Genomic DNA, 26,299 nt, shown 5'->3' on the forward strand with positions numbered 1-26,299 from the left:
TATATATATATATATATATATATATATATATATATATATATATTCCTTCTGGGAAACAGATTGTCATATTAAGCAATAGAGGAATAATTTCTACAAAACTGCAAAAGGAAGCACAACAGTTTTATTGAGATATAGTTTACATACAATGTAACTCACCCATTTAAAGTATACAATTCAATATTTTTAAATATAGCCATAGAGTTGTGCACCATTACCACAATCAATTGTAAAACACTTTAATTGCCCTCTCTTTTATTACCTTATTATACTTTTTATTTCCATAAGTTGTATTTTTATGTTTTTAATATATTTTTATTGATTTTAAGGAGGAAAGGAGAAGGGGAGAGGAAGAGAATTGTCAACAGTGAGAGAGTATCATTAATCGTCTGCCTCCTGCATGCCCCACATGTGGGATGGAGCCTGCAAACCTGGCATGTGCCCTGACTGGGAATCAAACCATAACCTCCTGGTTCATAGGTTGATGCTTAATCGCTGAGTCACACCAGCCAGGCAAGTTGTATTTATTTTTGTTTTAACATGTTGCCTGGTTCATTATTATGTCTCTAGTTGTTTTATATATACTCTCAAATTTCTCCTTTAAGACATTAATCATGATTATAAAGTATGCAAATAATACCATGACCCCAATTATTTGTAGATCTGATTCTAGCTTTTTTTCTTTTTTCCTCTAATTCTTTCATAAGGACTAGTCTGCATAAGGACTAGCTTGTGCTTAATCACTCTTAGGATATAGTTTTTATTGTATCACTGAGTGCTAAGGTCAAGATCTGCAGGTTTCATTGTTACCTCCCTTTGTGGTGTGCTTTATTTTTCTCTCTCCAACTTCACCCTTTTTCCTAATGTTGGACACAAAGCTTTTTGGAAGCCCACATTGATGCAGTCCCTGACCCTGACCAGAAAAGCCACCTTGAGTGGGCCCAGGTGCCTCCTGTCACTCTGTTAGGCTGTTAAACCGAAGCTCAAGGCCTAGGCACTAGTGTAGGACCTCAGGCAGCTGTCGTGCTGAATGTTAGCTTATCTCTCTGGGCTAGGGATTCACTTTGTGTTTCTTGAACTCAGAATTTCTACCATTATTTATCCAGTTCAGTTTAGCATTTTTTAAAGTTTTAAAAAATATTCTACACAGTGGTATGGATTAAAATCCATAATTTTAATTCTGTCTATGTTGGTGTTTTTTTTAATTATTTAAGGCAAATACTACCAGGAACTAAAAGGCAAGTGTTTTCAACAATATGCTATAAATATTTGCATCAAATTATGTTATCCCTATATATTGCCTATACATTTTTATACAAAACAATATTTATTATTTGAAAAGTTAGATCCTCTCCCTCCCCATTCTGTTCTCTCTTATCTAATCTTAACTCCCAAACACAGAAAAACACAGGTGAAACAAAATTGATATTGAAGTTATATATATCTAGCTTAGTTATAGCAATCATCTTCCTTTATAAATATTACAGTTTAATTGAATATACCAGCTTCTAAAATACTTTTAACCAATGTGATGCCAGATATTAAAAGCCACACATTCATCCTCATTTACCATTGGATACTCAAGTGAGTACTAATATTATATTATCAATTTTTTAATTAAGCAAATAATTAGCATAGGGTCAGAAATAAAATATAACTTTTATCAGTAACAATATAGTAAAGCACCTCTTCATTTTTTTACATTTATTTTGATTATTTCTTTTTTTCTATTCTTGGTCCTTCCCTGAATCTCTTATTTCTCTCCCTACTCTAATGCCATGTCATCTTTTACTCCATCCCAATCAGATATGATCAAATATCATTGTGTTTTATAATAATAACAAAAAATTCCTCTAATAACAAAGCAAGAAATGAATAACCTTAGCTAACATATTTGTTACCTAGATTCTACTGCATTAGGTCAGACTATCCTGAAGATAAATGCAAATTAATTTGTTATTGCCCCATAATTTAAAACTCTGATGTAATCAAATCAGATCCCATGGAGACATCATTGTAATTATGGAACTTCATTTCCTTTCAACAACATGGCTGCATAAATACCCTTCAATTCTCATATTTCAATATCTTGTGGGAAAAAGTACTCTATCTTATTTCTGAAAATGTGCAGATTTCACAAATTGAAAGGAAAAAATGAAAACTAAAATGGTTTTCAATGGGTCAATTTAACCTAACTGCTTAAGGTTAGTGCAATCCATTTAAATTGCTTCAAGCAGTGAACAGAGGCACACCTGGAGCTGTCTGCAGGTCAATTCACTCCAAGGTAATAGGTGTAAATTAATATTTGCGAGCATCAGTTTTCTGATGGGAATCTTTACTTCACTTTTTTTCAGCTTCTCTATTAATTGAGTGAGCCCTTCTATTTCAGGTAATGAGCATTTCTTTCAGTATGGCAACTTGTTCAGCTGCAGTGTACAGACTCTCAGTATCAACTACTCCCTAAAACCTATGCTAATTTTAAAAAGCATTTGCTGCAGGTTCTTCTCTTAATTGAGAATAAGAGACTAAAATTGTATATAATAGTCCTGACCAAGCAGTCCTGACCAGGCATAGGCTTCATAAAAATCTACCAATATAACTACTTAACATCTTTATGTCAATAAAAAACAGATATTAAAGTACTAATTTAACTGAGTGCTGAGCTGCCTTTGAAGATAAAACCAGTTTTGTTTTTAATTCACTAATTATTGGGGAGATAGTAAAAGTGAAAAATACACTGAAGCCTACTCTTTTTCTGGTGGGCAAGAGAAGGTGAGGGTGTGTTTAGAAGTAATGGACCACTCCTGGGGGAAACCCTAGCCATAAAATAGCTAAAAACAATAACCATTATCTCCAGAATCTGGAATTGTGGAAATCTGAGCAATTATTTTCTTTTTATCCTGGCCCAAAAGAACTGTAAAGAAAAAGTGTGTATTCTCCCATGCCTATAGCTATATATAGATAGGTCGGTGTTAGATTAGATACAAAATGTCACAATTAATCTCAAAGTTATGATCTCTTAAAATAAGCACTGACTTAACTTCTGACTATAATTCCTCACACAATGTGTCTTTGTTAAACATGACATTTTCTCACAGACATTTCACTGCTAGAAAAAGGTGGCATAGTGTCTTAGAGCACTAGAGAGACAAGGCTGCCACCTCACCAAAGGCAGGTAATCGATTTTTCACTAAACCAGTTCTGCATTATATGATGAGGGAATAAATAGTTTAAACAAACCAAAACTAAATAGAGTGAGCAAAGAATTATGTCACACAGATTTTTAATTAATAATTCAGCACAATCCTATATAATAAAGAGCTAATAGGCTAATTAGACCAAACAGCAGGGCGACCGTCCGAACAACCTTCCAGACGAAGCTAGGGCTGCAAGGGCCGGCCAAGGCAGCGGAGGCTGCGAGGGCAAGCCCCTTGCACAAATATCATGCATCAGGCCTCTAGTCAATAATAATAAAGCGTAATATGCTAATTAGACCGGACAGCCGAACGACCTTCTGGATGACTTCCCAGACAAAGCCGGGGCTGTGAGGGCCGAGTCCCTTGCATGAATTTCGTGCATCAGGCCTCTAGTATTGCATAAAGAGCAATCGATGGAGAATTAATATTAATACTTTTGACAGTTGCAAAGTGATTTTGCTTAATACTTCATACCATATAGATAGCATTGTCTGTAATCAGGATCTTATTCAACCTACATTACAAAGTGTTTCTGATCTAGAAGATATCACGCTGGTTACCGTGAAGGGTAAATTGTGACCCAGCGAACAGCTCTGGCCTGCTGCCCTCACACTTTTCTTTGTACCTTCCCAGTGATTTCCATTCTCATTATTATTTTGGCTTCCAGGACTTGATTTCCCACAGAAAAGAGAGGCCAGCTCAGAGGTCAGAACTAAGAAGAGCTGAGAAGACCAGTGACAGGGAACTACTGTTGGGAGCACAGTGTCCAAATAAAGCAAGGCTTCCTACCCCCTAGTCAGTAGAGTCCTATTAACACACCCTGCTGGATTGTTATAATTGCTATAAAAGAGGGACTGATATGTACCTTTTATTCTCTGCTTCTTACATGGGAACAGTTATTGTAGTTATTCTGTTCCTGTGACATCATATCTATCTTGGGTGTATGGAAGACAGTTTACTTCCCTTTAGTCCATATGAACCATAGAACCCTCATCCACACTGGACTTATTTAGATGATGAGACCCTTTGAGACTGACTCTACAATGAGATGAAAATCTTGTGAAGGTTACATCTATTTCACCTGTAGAAGAAATATAAATAATTGTCACTGGAGTGTGTACTCTGGTAAATGAAAGTAGTTCCAAATTGCCTCTCCTTCCATCAAGAGACAGAATCTAAGATTCCTCCTACATTCACGAATTGATAATTGCATGTTTCCTCATCCAGTTAGTGCAGTTTTATTTGTTATTATAATCAGGTATTTAAATATTCTGTAAAACAGTACTCATATTCTAGTGTGCTGACTGGGACTAGCTGCTACCTGACTTTTACTGGCTGGCAGTGAGGTCAGCACAGAAATTGAGAGTGGCTAGAATACCTCATAGCAAATTGATATCGCCACACAACCAAACATATAAACAGGGTCAGCAAGTGTGTTAAGAAGTTTATACCAGAAAATAAATCAACATCACTTTCTTTATCAAGAAAATCTTGCTATATAAAATTAAAAACAACAAAACAAAACATAAAACGTAACTGTGAGCTAAACCAATGTGATTACTGGCAAGGTAAAAATTGTGAATTATATAAAGACTAACATGTTAAATTTGAAAATATATTTTATCAAGTGATAATATGGAAGTTGATTATAAATACTCCCATTGCTTGTTGAGATACAATGGTTATGGAGGAGGAAATTTCAGTTGGGGATGTTTGAACTACAAAATAGATTCTTAGTGTTTTATAAATTAAAAAAAATAATTTGATTCCAAATGTGGTAAAAAGACATAGTTATAAATATTTTTGCTCTTTTTAATAATAACCATAACATTTCCATGCAAGAAGAAATGAAACATGTTTGTCAATGGGGAAAAAAGGCAGATTTCAGGGCAAAAATAAAAATAGAAGCTTGAAAGAACAGAATTTCTAGAGATAATTTATGTTCTAAAACATAACATTTGTTAATGGACTATGTGATGACTTCAATGTTGCACATATAATAAAAGTTATCATCCAACAGCATAAAAATGTGATAGAACATTTTGAAGATTCATTTATGGTAAACTCATAGATCCAGAATCTTTTTTTTTTCAGCGAAAGATTATTTATCCATTCCTTTATAGGAAATGTAGCTACTGTTGAAAGATTGAAGATTAATTTTTGAAATTACAGCACCACTTAATCATTTTGGATAAACATTACAAATGAAATATCACGAGTTTACTGAAATTGTTTAAGAATCACTTCTATTCCTTGTGTTTTAAAACAAAACATAGAAACTTTTATAGCTGCACATAATTGTCTATACATAGCATTTATGTCAATTCAAAATATATTGAAAGTCAAGCACATTTATCCCATTAAAACTTTAAATATTGATATGTAGGATGTCCATTCAAGTGGTGCATCTAGTCACTGAATATACACAATTATTATTTCCTTCCTAATTTTTGTTAACTGATAATTGCAGGATGAAAATGAGTTATGAACATAGTAGTGCTTTACGTATTGTCTATACACATATTTTCAATGAACACTGTACAAATCTTGTAATTCTTTTTCTTTTTTCTTAAGTTATGTTTGTTTGCTTTGTATGCATTGGCATTTAATTTCATATCTGCTGAATCTAGTTATAAAAAGAGTTTGTTTCTTATAAAAAATAACTTTTATTTCATTTTCCTAGTAATTCTTTTTTATTGTATTTAATAAAAACATTAGTCTCAGATGGGTGGCGAGGGAAGGTCATTTACCACAGATCTTTTTAGAAGCACTCTTAAAATGTATAGATAGAGTTTTTAATGTATTGTGAAAATTTAATCAATGAAAATAAAGTTGAATGCTTGAATGCTTTACAAAGAACTTTTTAATGAGTTGCTAAAAATTAGCATAAAATTAGCTGTGGTCAAGAAAAGGAAATAATAGAAATTAAATTTTAAATATAGAATTCTGCCTCAAGATTATTTCACAGTATTTTCCTTTGATTTTAAAAATTCTGAAACTGAACATTATGAATTGGGTATAGATTTATCAGAAAGTTTATGCAATCCAAACACAATGAAAAGACTTTCTCCATCCAAAGTTTGACTAAGTCATGAATTCATGTGTATTTGTGTGTGAATATTGTAATCTATCTCTTAAAATTAGTTTTTAAGACATAAGCAACAAAAGAAAAATAGATTAATTGGAAAACATCAAAATTAAAACCTTCTCTATATCAAAAGACAAACAACAAAGTGAAAAGGTAAGACATGGAATAGGAGAAAATAGTTATAAATCCTTTCTGGTAAGGAGTTAATATTTAGAATACCTAAAGAACTACAATTCAACAAAATAACAAACAACCCAATTTTTAAAAAGCTAGAGGGCTTGAATAGACATTTCTCAAAAGAACATATATAAGTGGTTAATAAACACATAAAAAGATTATGAATATCATTGGTTATTAAAGAAATGCAAAGCCAAACAACAATGAAATATCACTTTATATCCATTAGAATAACTTTTTTTAAAAAATGAAAAATTTGACTTCTTATACTTTGGTGCTGAGGCTGTAACAGTGCAGTCTTTATAGACAACATTTTGGCAGTTCCTTATGAAGTTAATCAGAGAATTACAATCTGGCAATTCATCTTATAGGTATATACTCAAAATAATTGAAGGAAGGGCTTAATATGATACTTGCAGTATTATTCACAATACTTAAAAGGTAGAAACATCGCAAATGTTCATCAACAGGAATGGAAAAACAAAATGTGTTGTATACATACAATGGAATATTATTAAACTTTAAAAGGAATAATATTCTGATACATGCTACAACATGGATGAACTTTGAAAACATTATCCTAATTGAGGAGGTAGGTAATATGGAATTATTAACAGGTACAGATTTTCTATTTGGGATAATGAAACATTTCTAGAAAAAGTTCAGGAAATGGATAGTGGTTATGTTTGCAAAATATTGTTAGAGTATTGAAAACAACTGAAGTGTACCTTTACAAATAGTTATATATAAACTAGAGGCCCAATGGACAAAATTTGTGCAAGAGTAGGCCTTCCTTCCCCCGGCTGCTGGCACTGGCTACCCTCTGGCACCCGGGACCCGTGCTTCCCTCCAGCCACCAGCAGGCAACTGGGACCTGAGCTTCCCTCACAGCCCTGGCTTCATCTGGAAGGTGGTCTGGAAGGATGTCCGGTCTAATTAGCATATTACACTTTTATTATTATAGATACAATAAAAATTTCAAGAAATGGTTTTTAGGAAATTATGCATAATGTTTATGATTATAGAATTGTTCATCTGAAACTTGAATAAATTTGTTAACCAGTGTCACACTAATAAATTCAATAAAAAGGGAAAATATTTCTTTTTAAAGAATACTTTTAAACAACACACCCAGTTAGGTCAGATAAAAGGGCTTGTACAATTTGAATGCCACTACTGAAAACTCAAGGAAATGAGTAAGAAATCAGAGGAAATTCTACTGAAGAACAAAAGAATGAAGTTAAACCGGAAAGTCCCTCAAGCTAGAAACCAAAACATGTTATTAAAAAGTAATATGCAAAAAAAGTAATATGCCACAAATATGGCTAATAAAAATGTCACTATGTGATCATATATGTTTGATGGGTTAAATCTAGTTTGTTGGCCAATAAAAAATTGTATGACCTAATGTAATATAATCACACCCTCTGATTTGTTTTTATTTGTTTCTTCCTGTACTCTTATGAAACATCATTTTATCTAATAACTGTAAACCTTAAACAGAATGCTTTTTTGGAGAGATGCTCTTATAAAATATACTGGCCATATTGTTTCTTAATACGGATCCCTTCCTTATACAAAGAACTCTGATTTTGATTGAAATAGCATTATGATCATCATAAATCTAGTGAGATAGGTGGGAAGAATTTCTGGGACAATACAGTTTTACTGATATAAGTCCAGTCCTTATTCCTTGTGATTTCTTTATGGCTCCTCTGAAATGAGAGGCAGAAATAAGATTGAAAGTAGCTGTGCCATTGTGTTGCCATAAGGTGATCGTGAGGGTAAATCCACACACTAGAATCACAGAAAAGGGGGAAGGAGCCTGAGGAACGTAGACATTGTATCCCCAGTGCACATCCCTAGATCATGCATCTCTACACTTCTTGTAATGGGAGAAACAATAAGCCATATTTTATGAAGTTCCATGGTCTGATCTCTATGACATATAGCTGAATCTAATTTTAAAACAGTTTTGGATCCTTTACATTTTACTTTTAAATTCTACTAGATTAGTGGCAGCTTTTGAAAAGTTCAACTATAGATCAAGAAAAGGAATTGCAAAATAAAGCTTCTGACAAAAGCCAAAAAAAAAAAAATCTCTTGAGGCTTCTAAAATAAGCCAAAGAAGATTCAATAATATTGTAAAGTCCTCATAAAGAAAATGCACTTGACAACTCCCAAATAAACAAATAAATGAAGGTGAACAAATAATGATACCTCTGGCACAATGGGGCAGGAAGACACATCTCAGAAGAGATGTCCGTATGGCCAATAATGCACACACAAGGAAAAGCTGGCCTCATTGTCCACAGGCTGTCCCAACTCCTCCTACATCTGACCACTGAAGAGCTAATAAGGAGCCTTTCTTCTTGGCTTTCATCCAATTTGTTTTCTAGGAAACATCATCCAAATACTCCCAAGGGGAAAGAAAAACTCAAGTTGACTTTGGTGCATGGCAGGTTTCCTGTCTGAGGAATGATTTCCTAAAAAAAAAAAAAAAAAAAAAAAAAACAGTCATGAAATAAACACTGGAATTCTCTGTGGGATATTGCCCACCACCTTCCTCTGACGGTAGGGGCCAACCTTCTATTGCCTCCATAAAAGAGGCCCACTTGGAGGAATTGGAAATATGTCCCAAAAGAAACTTATGTCACTTTTTAGTACAGAAAATGTCACGCACGCGCACGCGCGTGTGCGCGCGCACACACACACACACACACACACACACACACACACACACACCAGCTCCTCTGGTCTAGGGTAAACCCAGAAGAGAACAGAGAACACCCTCAAATTAACTCATTCCTCTACTTAACCCATATAGACTTTACTAAGTAAAAAAGCAACCTCCTGAAAACCAACAACAGATTTCTAACAATGCAATAGTTTACTCAGCCTTTAATTACCAAGCATTAGTGCCACTCTACTGACCTGAAGGAAACTCTAAAGAATTGACTGTAATTTTAGGTCTGCTACTATAATTAGGATGTGTCCTGATCAGTATAAATGTGTGCTGATGTTCATAATTCCAGAGCCACACCAAGCACTCCACAAAATATTTGAAATTTGATTGATGATGAGAAACTATATTGAGTAAAGCACTCATCTCTGCACCCACAGATATTGCATTTTTCAAGCACTTTCAACATACATTTAACAATGAGTTTGCCATGGAGGCGTTTTTTAAAAAAGTGATTTGTGCCAAGAGCCTTCCTCCTAGGTTAACCATGCTATTGCTTGACCTCAGTTTTCTAAAAAAAATGCTCTCTGATTGTGAAGTTTTGGGGACTGAGACACTAGCTCATAAGGTGTCCCAAGTGTCAACTAGCTGAACAGCATAGTCGTTGCTTGTTTGAAGGTTACAGATGGATCATTTGCATTTACTGGATATTTTATAATCTCAGAATCTTCTCTCTTCTGTTATCTCTGTCTCTCTTTTTCTGCGTGGCTATATGTGTGTATTCTTTATTTTAAAAAGTCGAAAGAACATGAGATAAAGAAACAGAGAATGTTCAACAAACAAGCCAACCATTTTAAAATAAATGTGCCAACGTTGGCCACAACCACTCTGTTCAGAAACCAGCTTTGGAGACAGGGCTTACTTCTTTCATCATAGAACGTCCCACAGAATTCCTCGGTTAAGTTCTTCCATCAGTCCTTTTGTACATCAAAATATTTATTACCAGGTACCTTTCTGTTTCTGAATACACCAGATTTCTCACATCTTAAAAGCATCTTCCCTTGATGTTACAAACTCTGCAAGCGTTTGCCCTTGTTCTCCCTCCATTTCATTCTCAGAATTCTTGAAAGCCCAGGTTCGTCAGTTAGCCTTGATTTCTCAACATCAATAAAAACTTAATCACTGCAATCTGGTGTCCACCTCCACATTTGCTCAAGCTGCATTTTCAAATGTCACCACATGGAACAGCTGGTCCCAAGCCTTGACATAAATCCCGCTCCTCCCTCAACTTCATTATCACCACACTACCCCGTCCTTCCATTCCACACGTGCTGATCTTGCCCTTCTCACTAGCTCCACTGCCGCCTCTAAATCCCTAAACATGTGTATTCCCAAAGTTTAATGATCACCCACCTCCTTTTTTTACATTTTTTCCTTTGGTAATTTCAAATATTGTGGTGACGTCAGTCAATTTCTTTGTACTGAAGACTCTACACCTTTTCATCTGACCTGCCCCCTCTCCAAGCCCCAGGCACACATTTCTAGCTCCTGCAAGAGTCTCTACAACGGTATTTCCAAGTCAGTGAATCACAATCAGATCTCAACTTCCTTCTCCCAGTCTCCTCCTCCCCCCCTCAACTAGATGTTCTGTTAACTTTTCTGTTGACTTGTATTCTTAATTATGCTGCTCAGAATCTTGCAAGTATCACTGGCGCTGTCCTAAGATTCATGCATTTTGCTTCTGATATACCTCTAGCAGGGTTTTTCCAGTCCTACCGTCACTAACACCACACACACACACATACACACACACACACCTCTCTCTTTTTTTCTTGAATTTTGGTCTGGAACTTTGATTTCAAAGAATGATATAATCTAAATGATAATGCAAACTTTTTATTTTAACAGGCAATGCTACCAGTATAACAACATACACATTCATTGTATGCTGATGAATTGCAATTTTTAATTCAAATAAAATATATCTTTATTCATATAAACTTTTTTTTTCTTTTTCACCTTTCGACCTCACAGGGCCATCATACCTCACAGCTAAGGCTCTCTCTCAATTCCCTAACACAGTAACATGATTCGATTGCACTTCTTAAAGAGCAGATCCTGCCAAGTTTCATTCCTTCTTATAAACTTCTCAGACTCCATTGTGATTCCAATCCACCAGTATGGCTTTATCTTCTCTTCCTGATATATACTGTAAGTATCAAATAAATTGTGCTTTTTTCCTGTTCTCTAAACATGGTCTAGACATTCCTTATTCAGTCCATATATTTATTCTGCCTTTAATTCTATCCAAACTCCATCTTTTAAATCCTTTAATGCCTGTCTCTAAGACAGTGGTTCTCAACCTTGGCTGCACATTAGAATCACCTGGGAATCTTTTTAAAATCCTGATTTCTGAGCCTCATCCTCCAGAAATTCTGTTTCTTTGTTACTAATGTTGTGGCCCCATCCCATAACAAACTCAGGTCACATAAATCTTCGTGCGGTTCTGTTTCCACCACACTCCAATGGCTCCATCTCATTCCCTTTCCCCGCTGTGGAGTTTATCACAGAAGCATGTTATACAGTAGAAACCCACAAACTGCTGAAATTTTAGAGGAAACAAAAATTGATTTTAATGTGGTGAAATGGCTACTTTAAATATAGCTCTGTAAACACTTCTTTGCAGTCCTACACGCTTGGGAACTTGGGACCTCTCAGTAGACAGTGTTTGCATGACCCCTATAATAATTTTTAAATACATTTGATTTTGAATAACAGTAGATCAGAACTATACATTCAACATGTAGTCATATTTCCTTCCCATCTTCCACTCACTTTCTGGCTTACACCCAGCCTCCTTTAGCCATATAAGTTATCAGAACTGCCCAATAGTCATTGGGTTTTTAATCTTTGATTCATGACTATATTTAAGGTAAAATATCATGGAGAGTTCCAGGATAATAATCAAATAAAAGAATATTTTATGAATAAAAGTGAACAGGAAGCCTAATTTCAAATAACTTTTCCATTTCTTAGAAGAAAATATTTGAGAACTCCAAAATATTAGTGCTCCAGCTTCAGCGACTCCTTCCACATGAAAGACTTTCTCTCTTCCTCATTTGAATTCTGATAACACATTGGATGAACCTCCAATGAGAAAGGTTACGTAGCCTCTGAGCTTCCGTTTCCTTATCTAGAAAATGTTTTAATGATGAAGCCGGACAATGAAGGGTGAATGAGAGCCATGGGTTGTTACTGACACATTAAACAACTGAAATCCAGAATATACTTGTCTGAGATTAAAGACCAAATTAGTAACAGAGTATAGACCAAAATTCACTTCTCCCTGTTCAAGATTCCTTGCAATGTATCATTTTGGTTAGAGGAAACAATCATGGAGTTCCGTCTGTAGACAAGAAGTGCTAGTTAACATTCCTGTCTGCCTCATTTATGTCAAACTCTTCCAACCTCAAAACAACCTCAATAATAGGTAATATTCTTTTCAAACATTATTTTGTTGTATAAACAATGAAATTGAAACTCAGAGAAGTGAAGTCACTTAATGATGGTCATACAGGAAATGAGAGAGGATTTGATTTCTGATCTGACCCTAAAATTCATAATCTTTTGATTATACTGCATTACAAAAGAAAGTTCACAAGGCTAAGATGTGAAAAAAGCTTGAATTTACATTTTTTTCTTGTCACAGCCTAATTTTGCATGCTAGTCATCCATTTCAAATGAATCCATTAGTGTTTCAGGGCCCTGAGTAACAGAAACACCATTGCTGCCTACCAGTGCATAACAAAAGAGTATTATAAACGCTGAAGCACATCAGATATGAAATCCATAGCACTATGTGAAGGAATATATTTTTCAGTAAATGAAGTATTTGATCATCAACCAGATTGTCTAATTTGCTTCTGTGCCTTTTTCAGAACATTATAGTTCTCAGTGAATAATCAATTGACTTCAAAGAGTGACTAATTTGGTTCAATTGGAGGCCACTGCAACTTAGTATGAATATATACAATTTACAAATGTTTAAATAATTTTAATTACATAATTTGTTTCAAAAATCTATACCTAGCACTCAATAATTCTTGTAGGATGTTTTACAATTGTTTATTGAAACAGAAATTCCTTTCAATATAAGTAAAAGAAAGTATATGTGTGACCATTGTATTTATTTCATTAAGCATTTTCCATGACTTAAAACCAATAATTAATGTATGTGTTGCTTTGTGATCTCTTGATAAGATGACTTATCAAAGGCTTCATACTGACTAAAGTGTTAAAAGAAACTGAAATCTCCAACCTTTTGCTAGTCAGATGCAAAGTGCTGAGCACTCGATTGGGAATATAGGGACCATGTAATAACCATAGTTTTCATGATTAGGCCTAGACCTGAATTGAATAGTGAATCAAAATGTGTCATTTGTATACCGCTGGTTCTCTGTGAACTAAGGATGAATAAAGCACCATCATTGGAAAGCAATCATGGAGGGTTTAAATGCTGATTGCAGGGCACATAAGTGGCTGAGAATTAGGTATCCTAAACACTATCTCTCAGAATTTTTCCCTCACATAGAGGAATTTGGCCTATTAAAATAAGAATATAATTTAAAATAGAGTGATATTCCTAATTCTCTTCAAATTTCTGTGTGCTCATATAAAAGAAGACAAAGTGCATTTAAGCTTTCAGGTGTGAAGGATGCCTAAAACTTTCCATCAGGCCGTCAGTGATTGAACTCTCCCTCAAGGATGTCTCTTTCCATGAACTCTCTCTTAAATGTAGACTAGAGGGAAGTTTTATTCAATTTTCTATTGTTTGCTATAATTTCCTGTGTCTGATAACCAGGACATAAAAAGATACACATGTTTAATTCCATATACTTTTATAACTGTCTAGAGTTTATAGAAAGCACTCTATAAATATCACTTGTTTGATTTGTTTCTTTCAAAGGATAGCAGGATATATGTACTTGTAGACTACAACTATAAGGCATCATATTCATAAAATTAATTCATTCACTCATCCATTCATTTTATGACTGTTAATTTCTGCCCTCTTCCCTAATGTGAGACATACTAGGTGTACCGATTAATAATGCAGATTTTGTAATCAAAGTAAACACGATAATTTCAAGAGAAACATCAAAAGTGCTTTATTCAAAGTAATGCCCATCGCTAGCTACACATTTCCCCCATCTTTCAGGTATTTGTGGATACCATCCCAATAGAACTTTTCTTGTTTTGAGGCAAACCATTCAGAAATCCAATTTTCCACTTCTTCATACGTTTTGAAGTGCTGCCCAGAAAATGCGTGTGCCATCAATCCGAACAAGTGGTAATCTGAAGGAGCAAGGTCTGGTGAATACAGCGGGTGGGTTAATATTTCCCAGAGAAGACCTTTTAACGTGTCTTTAACTGGTTTTGAAATGTGTGATGGTGCATCATCATGAAGCAAAATTACTTTGCCGTGTCTTCTGGCCCATTCTGGTCATTTTATGATCAAAGCGTGGTTCAAATTGACCTGGACGTTCTTTGTCTTTCACATCGAAAGCATCACTTTTAAAGCATTTAAACCAGTGTTCACACGTATCTTGAGATGGAACATGTTCACCATAAGCTTCCTGAAGTATGCGGTAACTTTCGGCAGCACTTTTCTTCAAAATAAAGTAATGAATTAAAACTTCTCGCAAATGCTCTTTTTCTTGGCATGAAATTTTACATTTTTAAGCGTAAAAATATCTATGATGTTAACATCTTTAGCAAATTTGACATATGAAGTTTTGAAGCTTGTCAATACAACAAAATAGCATACATACCAAATCTCACATATGTGTAACTCCATCTATTGAAAAAATCTGCATTATTAACTGGTACACCTGGTACTATGTATGGTAAGTGTGATGAAGAAATTTAACAAGTTAATGAAAGAGAGAGTACCTAGGGTGGGGGAGGGCTAGGGATATGGGATAGTGTAATCAGGACAGACCTCTGAGGGAGAAAACATTTAAATAAAAAACTGAAGGAAGAGCCCTAGATGGTGTGGCTCAGTTGGTTGAACATCATACTGGTTCAATTTCAGTCAGGGCACATGCCCGGGTTGCAGGTTCGATCCCCAGTATGGGGGGTGCAGGAGGCAGCTTGATCATATTTCTCTCATGGATGGTTCACTCTCTCACTCTCTCTTCCTCTTTCTAAATAAATAAATAAGTAAATAAATAAATAAAAACACATTTAAAAAAAATTTGAAGAAAGAGAATGAACCAATCATGTGAAAGTGAAGGGAAGTAAGTTCCAGGCAGAAGGAACAGTGAGTATAAAGTTCAGGGGGTAGATATAGCATAAGCAAACCTTTTAAAATGAAAGAATTTATAGTAATCAAAGCATAATATGCTAATTAGACTGGACGTCCTTTTTTCCGGACAAAGCCACAGCGGGCAGGGGCTGAGGCAGAGGCAGCAGAGGCCCCAGCCATGGCGGTGGCGGGCGGGGACCAGGGCCAAGGCTCTTGCAAGAATTTGGTGCATTGGGCCTCTAGTAGATTATAAAAAATCAAGGGACTCTTGGTGAACATAGATAAATTAAATACTTTTATCAGAAATATGGTCAATATTATTCCTTTTTCTCATATAATTTCAGATTGAAGTGCCAGGACACACAAATTTTCAATGAAAGTAATTTTTGAGCTCAAATGCTATCATCTCATGTTTAATCTCTGCTATTTGTTTATAGTTGCTGAATTAATACAATCTGAATATTCTTAATTCAAAGATACTGTTATGTATCCCTAATTTTCATTTGAATTTTATGGATTTATTTATGGAATTTTATAGACTTCGAAAAAGCACATTTATTTTAAGTTAGATGAATTAATAATTCTAAATGTGTCATATTAATATATGGGGAATAGTCAGCAAGAATTTATTGAGGTCATAATATAAGTAAAGAATGTTACTAACTTATACTAACCATTTTTTATTTCAAATGAATAATACAAACAAAATGTAATAAAATATTCCACCAGCCATTTTCCTTTTTTATAGTCAACTCCTGTTTGCTATAACTCCACAATAAGTTTTCTAAAGGTTTGTAAAAAAATTAAACTGCTTATTATTTAACATGATTTTTAAAAGCGTGATTGCATCGCTTAAAAAAATCAATTTTTCATCCTGCTCAAGTTAAATTAACTGTGCTTGAATGGTTATATTTTCAGAAAAGCAAAACAAATTTGAAAATTGTTTCTGTGGTGATGAGAAAACCTCCTAATTTGTTTTGTCAGGGCTTTCAACAGTGTGTTGAATGTACGGAGTATGGTAATTAGACTTCATTTTTCTAACAATTATTGCCAATTTCCTGAACAATTCTGTTTTACTATCTGGTACTATAATAATGCCAACTTAGAGAATTAAATTTTAGAAATGCAAAAAGAATTGTCAAATGCAGAATTTAGTTCAAAAGGGAAAGGCCTACATTAAATAATAACCATAATATATTTATATTCTTTATACAAATGACTTAAGGAATAACTAATTTCTTCTAAATTCATATTATTATTACTAAATAGAGTAATATGTTATTTCATAATAATTTACATAGAGCTTCAGTATTCAACACTTTATTTCATACACACAAGAATCCTGAAAAGTAATTTTTATTATTTCTATTTTATAGAAGCTAATATGAGTTTGCAAGCTGAATACCCAAGTTCTTTAATTTATGTTCTTCCATGATTTTTTTGGCATTCTTTAGCTACATTTTTATTAACAAGATCTTTCAAAAGTAAATCTGGTAGAATAATTTATTTTGAAAGTCAAGATCATCTCATGCCTTCTTATTAACTGGTAGAGCAGTGGTTCTCAACCTTCCTAATGCAGCGACCCTTTAATACAGTTCCTCATGTTGTGGTGACCCCCAACCATAAAATTATTTTCATTGCTACTTCATAACTGTAATTTTGCTACTGTTATGAATCGTAATGTAAATATCTGATATGCAGGATATATTTTCATTGTTACAAAATGAACGTAATTAAAGCATAGTGATTAATCACAAAAAAATATGTAATTATATATGTGTTTTCCGATGGTCTTAGGTGACCCCTGTGAAAGGGTCGTTCAACCCCCAAAGGGGTCACGACCCACAAATTGAGAACCGCTGTGGTAGAGGAACCAAATGTGAAATTAATGCTATTGGTAGATTTTTATTTAATTACTAGAGGCCTGGTGCACAAAAATTTGTGCACTTAGGGCGGGGGGGCTGTGGTTGTCCTTCAGCCCGGCCTGTGCCCTCTCCCAGCCTGGGACCCCTCAGGGGATGACCACTTGCTGGCTTAAGCCTGCTCCCCCGGCGATTGGGCCTAAGCTGGCAGTCAGACATCCCTCCGGCAGCCCGGGAGCCCTCAGGGGATGTCCACTTGCCAGCAGGGAGCAGACCTAAGCTGGCAGTCAGACATCCCTCCAGCAGCCCAGCAGCCCTCGGGGGATGTCCACTTGCCAGCGGGGACCAGGCCTAAACTGCAGTTGGACATCCTTAGCACTGCTGAGGAGGCAGGAGAGGCTCCCACCACCACCTCTGTACTGGCAGCCATCAGCCTGGCTTGTGACTGAGCAGAGCTCCCCATTTGAGAGCTCCCTGACCACCAGAGGGCAGCTCCTGCATTGAGTGTCTGCCCCCTGGTGGTCAGTGTGTGTCATAGTGACCAGTCATTCTCAGTCTTTCTGCTGTTAGGGTCAATTTGCATATTACCCTTTTACTATATAGGATAGAGGCCTGGTGCACGAGTGGAGGCCGGCTGGTTTGCCCTGAAGGGTGTCCCAGATCAGGGTGGGGGTCCTGCTTGGGTTCCTGGCCAGCCTGGATGAGGGGCTGAGGGCCGTTTTCAGTCTGGCAGGCGACTGAAGCTCCCAACCACTCCTTTTTTTCTTTTTTTTTATTCTGGGATTTATTTACCTTCTATGGCTGTCACTGGAGCTGAGAGCAGGCTTTAGCTCTGAGGCTCGGCTCCAGCTTTGAGACCTCAGCTGCTGAAAGCAGGTATCTGGGGTTTGTTTAGCTTCTATAATTGAAACTTTGTTGCTTTCAGGCTCAGAGCCGGCCGTGGCAGGCGGGGAACCTTGGCTTCCTCCATCACTGGAGCAAGCAAGCCTCATGTTTGCTTCAGCTGCGTAGGGCTGGCTGCCATCTTGGTTGGCAGTTAATTTGCATATCACCCTGATTAGCCAATGGGAAGCGTATCGGAGGTACAGTTAATTACCCTATTTGTCTTTTATTAGATAGGATTTGAAAAAATATACTTATTAAGATTGGTACTGTGATAAAGAATTAAAAGATCAAATGCCTTCTCTTAATACCATAGTTGTAGTAGCTCAGCTACATAAACAATGAAGGTACCAAGGTAAATGCTGTGATAGACGTGTGCCAAGTTAGTTTGGGATTGTGAACAACGGGTATATGTTCATCAGGATTCTTAGACAGACTTGATCAGTTGATCCTTGATGATTTGAGGCTCAGTCTTGAAGGACTTTTAGTACTTATCCAGATAAAGACAAAGGAAAGGAATTCCTTAGGTAGCATGCTAGAGTAGCAAAGGAAAAAGGTATGCAATTGTGAGATTTGTTCCAGGACTTACAAGTATTTTGGATGCCTAGAAGGTAAGAGTCAAGTGGAGATTTGGTAGGAGAAGGGCAAAGAGAGACCACTGAGACCAAGTCACTGGGTCCAATGCACCAAGCTCCACAGTTTAAACTTTAACCTTCTACCTAATTTCTAAAGTAATTTTTTTTATCGTTTCTACCTTTGCTATTATAAAAGCAATTGTAATGTACCTAAATGCAATATAATGTGATTAACTACAATATAATATAGGTATTTGAGAATGGCATTTTACTTTTAATTGATTATTTACTTAATATTTTATTACAAATATATACTTCTACATTGTAAAATTAAACAATATCAAACAATAAAGGTAAAATACCTTCTCTAATTCTTTGTGTGAATTTTTACTCTTTGTTGACATTTTAAATTATAAATAAATCTATCCCTACCCAGTTCTTAAACTAGACCACCAACTTACACCATTTAGAAGAATAAACTCAAAATGGATAAAAGACTTAAATGTAAGATGTGAAACCATAAAAATCCTAGAAGAAACCATAGGCACCAAAATCTCAGACATCTCTCTTAGCAATATGTTTACTGATACATCTCCTAGGACAATGGAAACTAAGGAGAGAATAAACAAATGGCACTACATCAAAATAAAAACCTTCTGCACGACAAAAGAAACCATCAACAAAATAGCAAGAGAGCCCACTGCATGGGAGAACATGTTTGCCAACGATACATCTGATAAGGTGTTAATCTATAAAATATATAGGGAACTTATATAACTTAACAAAAGAAAGACAAACTATTCAATTAAAAAATGGGCAAAGGACCTAAATAGACATTTCTCACATATTTACAATTTTGTGCCTACAAATTTATTTGCACATTATTAATAACTAGAGGCCCGATGGACAAAATTCATGCAAGAATAGGCCTTCCTTACCCTGGCTGTCATCACCTGCTTCCCCCTTGCACCAGGGACACGGGCTTCATCTGGAAGGTCATCGGGAAGAATGCCTGGTCTAATTAGCATATTATGCTTTTATTATTATAGATATGTATTTTATATCCAAACAAAAATACTCTGACAGAGTGAGGCAAAAGTGCAGCTATTTTGATTCCATATAAATTCTTGGAGTGTTTGTTATAGATCTGTGAAATATGCCAACATATTTTAATAGGGATTGCATTGAATCTATAGATTGCTTTGGGTAGTATGAATATTTTAATTATGGTGATTCTACCAATCCATGAACACGGTATATTCTTCCACTTGTTTATATCCTCTTCTATCTCTTTTTTCAATGTCCTGTAGTTTTTAGAGTATGTCTTTTACCTCCTTAGTTAAGTTTATTCCTAAGTTTCTTAATTTTTTTGTTGCAATGGTAAATGGAATTTTTTTTTAGTTTCTCTTTCTGAAAGTTCACTATTGGTGTATAAAAATGCAATTAATTTTTGGGTGTTAATTTTGTATCCTGCTACATTTCCGAATTCATTTATTAAAACTAGTAGTTCTTTGATTGAGTCTTTAGGGTATTCTATGTACAGTATTATGTCATCTGAGAATAATGACAGTTTTACTTCCTCCTTTCCAATTTGGATTCCTTTTATTTCTTCTTCTTATCTGATTGCCATGGCCAGGACTTCCAGAACCATGTTGAACAAGAGTGATGAAGGAATGCATCTCTATTTTATTTCTGTTCTTAGGGGAAATGGTTTTAGTTTCTGCCCATTGAGTATGATGTTGGCTGTAGGTTTGTCATATATGGCCTTTATTATGTTAAGGTATGTTCCCTCTACTCCCAAGAAGCTGCTGGTTTGATTCCCTGTCAGGTCACATGCCCAGGTTACGGGCTAGATCCTCTGTGGGGTACATGCAGGAGGCAGCTGATCAATGATGTTTCTCTCTCATCAACGTTTCTATCTCTCTAAAAACATATTTAAAATAATCATAAAAAAATTTAAAAAATAAGAAATAAAAAAGTGAAGCGCTGTTCGCTTCAGCTGAGTTTTAATGCCCCATGGAAGCTGGTTTAGGGCTTCACACTTCTGTTCTGTCTGCTAATTCTGCTTCCTTTTAGGTACTTAGGTGCTGGCCATTGTCAGGCACTGTCTTTTGACTTTTAGCATCCTGCTTGAAGCTCCAGAGATCCACAGGTCTTCTGCCTTTGTCTGTCTCCACAGGCCTTGGCTGCAGGCAGGCCAGGCCAATCTGCCTTCTATGCCCGTCTGCCAGCTGTCAGTCTTAATCACTCAAGCATCTGTTTCTGACAGGCTTTAGCTGGGGTTGGTGCTGTTTTGCTTTCAGAGAATAAGATGGGTATTTTTTTCCTGACCCAGACCTATTCCTCCATAAGTGGCCCAAAATATTACTCTAGCCTTGGTTGGTCAGAGATCCTTCTATGGAGACCAATGGGATTGGCTGGCAACCTGAAGTTTATGTCAGTCTGGTTCCCTGGATAGCAGGGCTGAACTGACCCTCTTCCAAGCAGTCATTGTTGGTTCCTTGGGACTATCAGACCCATCATCTTGGCAGCTGCCTTGGTTTCTTTGGTAAAGCTCAGAATGCAGGATGTGACCTTCCCTAAGGCAACTGGGAGGGGCTAGCTCCCCTGGGGAGAAATAGTCCCTGAGGTTTAGAAGCCTAAGAATGTCCCAATGCAGGGGTCCTGGCCATGTCTCCCTGCCCAGCTTCCCTCCCCAGCCTCTCCTCAGGCACCTCATATCTGTGCCTCTCTCTCTGCGCTGAAGCCTCAGATGAGTGTTTGCAATTGAAAAGTCCTGTTTTCTGGGTCTAGAGAATAAAAACAACAACAAAACTGTGGGTTTCTCTCCCCCCAGTACTGCGCTGCTGGGGCTGCCTTTTGTGGTGCAGCCTTTCACAGCTCTGGTCTTGGGTCCAGATTCCCCAGCAGCTAGGACCTCTGCGGCTTTTCCTTTTCACAGTTGGATGTTATGTCTGTTGCCAAGGGACATATCTTTGGTGCAACACACACAACTTCTTCCTCTCCCTCTTAGCTTGCTGGCCGGCCACCCCTCTCAAACCCACATCCCAGTTCCTGCAGGTCTCTAGGCATCCTCTGCCCTTTCTTGTAAATTTTCTTCTCAGCTGTGTCTTCTTCATTAATTCTGGGTGGATGCTCTCTGATTTAGTTATATTTCCAGTCTGTCCCTGGGATGAGGTGCAGGATATGTCTGCCTACTCAGCCGCCATTTTTTTCCTCCTCTCAAGTTTTGCTAAGAATGAATTATACACACTTCTGATCACAGTCTCAATTTAGGACATTTCATCACCTAAAAAGCTTGCCTGTGCCTCTTTCCAGACAATAACCTCAACCACAAGCAACAATCTGTCACTAGAGATTAGATTTTTTTTCTTGATTTTCAGAAAAATGTAGTCATACCATTATACTGTGTGTATCTTTTGTTTCTGGTTGGATTTGTTTGTTTTTCTCAGCATGTTTGTAAAAAATGTATCAGTAGTTCATTCATTCTATTTCTTAATATTCCACTGTGAGAATAAGCTATAATGCTTATTTATTCACCTGTTGATTAGCATTAGGAATGTTCCCAGTCTGACACTAATTAAGAATAAAGATGTCAAAAGCATTAATGTGTGAATCTTTGTGTGAAGATATGTTTTAATTTTTCTTATGAAAATATCAGGAAGTAGAATATTCTGGTGATAGTATATCTATATTTTTAACTTCCTAAGACACTGAAAATTTATTATCTCATTTTACATTTCCAGTGTGTATGTGTATTCTAGTTGCTGCGTACACCTTCTTGACCAAAGTTAGCATTGTCAATGTTACCAAAGTTAACCATTTGGTGGGTGTATAGTGGTATCTCTTTGTTATAATTTTATTTCTCTAATTACTAATTGTATTGGACATATTTTAATGTGATCATTGGTTCTTTGTATATCTTCTTTTGTGATGTCTGCTTAAATTCTGTGTACATTTTAAAAATCAGGTTTTTTGGTCTATTAATAAGTTGCAAGAGTTTATTTTAAATGCTAAGGCCCTTTGTCAGATATGTGTATTGCAAGTATTTTCTTCCAGCTTGTTTTTAACCTTTTTATTTTTTACCAGTGCCTTTTGAAGAACAGAAGTTTTTAATTTTTTTTTAAAATATATTTTATTGATTTTTTCACAGAGAGGAAGGAAGAGAGATAGAGAGTTAGAAACATCGATGAGAGAGAAACATCAATCAGCTGCCTCCTGCACATCCCCTAATGGGGATGTGTCTGCAACCCAGGTACATGCCCTTGACCGGAATCGAACCTGGGACCTTTCAGTCCGCAGGCCGACGCTCTATCCACTGAGCCAAACTGGTTCCGGCAGTAGTTTTTAATTTTGAGGACGTCCAATTAATACATGTTTTTTTTTTATAGTTAGTGCTTTCAGAATCCAATGCAAGAAATTTTGCTATGTTAAATAACCAAAAATGACACATTGAAGAAATTTCTTTAAATGCATTCCGTCTTGCCATCAATGGAGGGATTTACAATGATTGAAGCCTTTAGATAGAGCAGCTATATGTTCTAATTAGTCCAACACAGTGCTGGTTTAAGTTTATTATACCCACTATTATTATTAACACTTTCTCTTTTACTCTTAAAGATATTCTGGTTTAGGGATAAAACATAGGCCACCCCACTATATTCCCTTGCTTTTCTGTCACCCATATGTATTGGAATACCATCTAAATGTGTTGAATACCATCTAAAAAGCTGAACATAGGGTTTTGGAGAGTAGATATTTCTAATTTTTATTTTTTATTTATTTATGTTTTAATTGTTTTATTGCTTAAAGTATTACAAAGGGTATTACATATGTCTCCTTCTTTCCCCCGCCCTTGACAATCTTCTGGCCTCCCCTACCCCCCAGTGTCTTATGTCCATTGGTTATGCTTATATGCATGCAAATAAGTCCTTTGGTTGATCTCTTACCCCCGCTTCTGCCCCCCTACTCTCCCCGGCCTTCCCGCTGCAGTTTGACAATCTGTTTGAGGCAGCTCTGCCTCTGTATCTATTTTTGTTCATAAGTTTATAATGGTTATTATCAGAACAGAACATGCCCAAGACATCTGTTTTGTTTTTTTTTGTTTTTTTAATTTTTGTGAGTTTATTTGAGCCAAACTGTCGACATATGCCGGGAAGCAGAACCTCAATGAATTGAGATAATGCTCCAGAGAATGGCAGGTTACATTTGTATTTATACATTGCAATCAAAGAAGGGACATAGGTGGGTTACATGAAATTCATTGGTGATAGATTAAGGAGGAGGGATAAAGCAAAGCAGGGGGAACCCCTGGGATTGGATAAAAAGTAAAATGATGGACACACACTTAGGTGGGTGCAACAACAATTAACATGATAATGAAGGAATTTGTGGTATTTGTCCTGGCGCCCAGCACATTTGGTTGTGCCCCAGGGGCTCCAGAAAAATGGAAGTTACAAGTTACCCAGACATTTCAAGGGTATGTTATCATAGATGCAAAAAGACAGATAGGCTTAGTTAAGGTAAAGGTTGACCTTGTTAGTGAAGATACCAGCCTAGGACGTAACTGCCCACCCTAACTACTTTTAGTTGAAGTTTAATTTCAGACCATCCTTTCTGATTACTTTAGGTCTCTGAGTTTGCAAGACCACCAAGCAGGCCTCCCCTGAGCTTGTCAGGTCAGCATGTGGCCCCTTTGGTCCACACATCCTCTTTTTGTTCATAAATCAATCCAAAGGATGCATTGATGACCAACCTTTTGGTTGGATAATGGAGTCCCACGGTTCTAGGAAGGCTCATCCTAGGACAGTGATGGCGAACCTTTTGAGCTCGGAGTGTCAGCATTTTGAAAAACCCTAACTTAACTCTGGTGCCGTGTCACATAGAGAAATTTTTTGATATTTGCAACCATAGTAAAACAAAGACTTATATTTTTTATATTTATTTTATATATTTAAATGCCATTTAACAAAGAAAAATCAACCAAGAAAATGAGTTCATGTGTCACCTTTGACACACGTGTCATAGGTTCACCATCACTGTCCTAGGATGTCTCAGTGTCAGCATGTCTTGCTGAACAGGTGGGCCACTGGGGATGGGGCAAGACCATAACCTTAGATGGCATTTAAGGTCTAATTATTATTATTCAAAAAGGGCAGGTAAATGGGAGGCAGTCAGATCCTATATGTCGTTATTAAAAAGTATTCTGGATCATTTGTAATTTTTGAGCCACCATGATCTGAGTCTTTTTGCTGTTTGTCAAGTTTTGTTTTTCTGCATCTAGTATAACATTTTACATATCAGGAACAAAAGTAACTAAACCAATAACATTGATTAGGAACAGAAAATGTCTAATACTAGATGAGGAAAAGTCTGAGGGGAACAAACATCCCAGACAACCGAAAACCCCTTTACATGTATTATCATAATTTTTATTAAGCTAATTATATGTTTTCCTCCTTCATCCACTGTCACTTGTAACTTACGATATGTTTGGCCAGATAAATTAAGAGTCTCTACCATTTCATTATCTAGAAGCTCTAATTTTCTTCTGGCCAGTTAGTTTCCATAGAAATGACTTCATGGGGAGGAGTTCAATTTCCCAATAAATTGGTCTTTCAGTATCAATATTATCATAGGTTTTATGAACCTCAGGCAAAGTCATTCTGCCTATAATTTCTATATTATACCATATTCCAGTATTATTTAATGTAAACTTGGTGATATTGTAGTAAAAATTGCTTAGTATAACAGAAGATTTTTTTAACCCTTCCCAGCAAAATGCCCCTTTCCCATATACCATATATTGTTATTTGTTGGGGTAGATACAATAGGCCAGGACTGGGTGAATTCAGTGTTCTATATGGATTGGGGGCATAACCATTCACCTTTCCGACATTCACAATCAGACAGTGAGATGGGTTCCCATTGTTTATTATTTTTAAATATGGCCCATCTACTTCCCATTGGAAGTATTCTAGTATTATTGAGGATGGTCCCTATGCCGGCCAGTTGAACTACTGGGAATTTAAGCTTAGGATTTAACCAAGGCACCTGGGCTTTTAGAACACAATGTCGTAGATCACACTTCCCATCCAAAATTTTCCAATTCCTGGGGAACCATATGAGTCCCATAAGTGTCTGGCCTGGGCTTCTGCAGCCATTATAGTTGGCCATTGTTTCATAGCCACTTCAGATTCCATTTGCATTAGCATAGACAATAAGCCCTGTTGAGTTAAGATACAGGCACGTTCCCATTGTTGGGTTTGTGCATGCATTTTTATAGTCTGTCGAGTCTGTTCCATCCATGAAACTAAGGCTTTATTGTCTTTCCATGCTGCATCCCACCCTTTTTCCTTCTTCCTGAAACAGTATTCCCTTTATATGACCTATGTGAGATAAAAACCTTTTTCTAATGAATGATGATTCTTCATTAGTTGCAAGTTCAGCTTGTCCCAGGATACCAAGGCCAGCCCTTACTCCTCCAAGTATTCCCCTTTTGCTTCTTTTAGGGGGCCAATGTTGGATCCAT

Source organism: Myotis lucifugus, unplaced genomic scaffold (assembly GCF_000147115.1).
Source record: "Myotis lucifugus unplaced genomic scaffold, Myoluc2.0 scaffold_361, whole genome shotgun sequence".
NCBI classification, from domain to species: Eukaryota; Metazoa; Chordata; class Mammalia; order Chiroptera; family Vespertilionidae; genus Myotis; species Myotis lucifugus.